We start from the raw sequence: 659 nt of genomic DNA, 5'->3' as shown, positions 1-659 counted from the left end.
CTGTACTCTGTGGGCTATCCTCGTGCACACAGCCTGTAACCCTCCCTGTACTCTGTGGGCTATCCTCGTGCACACAGCCTGTAACCCTCCCTGTACTCTGTGGGCTATCCTCGTGCACACAGCCTGTAACCCTCCCTGTACTCTGTGGGCTATCCTCGTACAGCCTGTAACCCTCCCTGTACTCTGTGGGCTATCCTCGTACAGCCTGTAACCCTCACTGGAGATCACATGTGATCAGCTAAATACAAAATTACCCTGAAACCAAATCACCCACACGCCATCATTCACCCACACGCCATCATTCACCCGCACGCCATCATTCACCCGCATGCCATCATTCACCCGCATGCCATCATACTCTGCAATCTTTCAGCATGCTGCAATGTACGTCTGTCCTGGATGCTGAAATTGCTTAGACAGAAGATTCAGCAGACAATCAGCAGACCGTGGCAGCGTATGGACCAGACCCGAGATAGTCAATGGGGCGCGCGATGGGGCGCGGTCAGATCTCGCGAATGGCTGAACACAAAAGGCGGAATGGAAAGTTCAGGGGCCGATTTTGCATGTTTCCGGCCGCTGGTGACGACTATGTAAATCTCTTCGGTTCAGTTTTGCAATGCAAGCGTGACATGCAAATGTCACGGGACAGAGGAACCAGA

At 53.0% G+C, this 659-nt stretch overlaps 1 protein-coding gene across 1 annotated transcript in view; it reads right to left on the bottom strand.

Moving 5' to 3' along the window:
• Window positions 1-659, bottom strand: part of PLK3 (polo like kinase 3) — a 19554-nt gene that overhangs the window by 2816 nt on the left and 16079 nt on the right. The window lies entirely within an intron of this gene.

This window comes from Nanorana parkeri, unplaced genomic scaffold, assembly GCF_000935625.1.
Source record: "Nanorana parkeri isolate BGI_ZX_2015 unplaced genomic scaffold, ASM93562v1 scaffold2508, whole genome shotgun sequence".
Lineage (NCBI taxonomy): Eukaryota > Metazoa > Chordata > Amphibia > Anura > Dicroglossidae > Nanorana > Nanorana parkeri.
The sequence above is the reverse complement of the archived record's forward strand: the minus strand, read 5'-3'. Positions and strand labels throughout refer to the sequence as shown.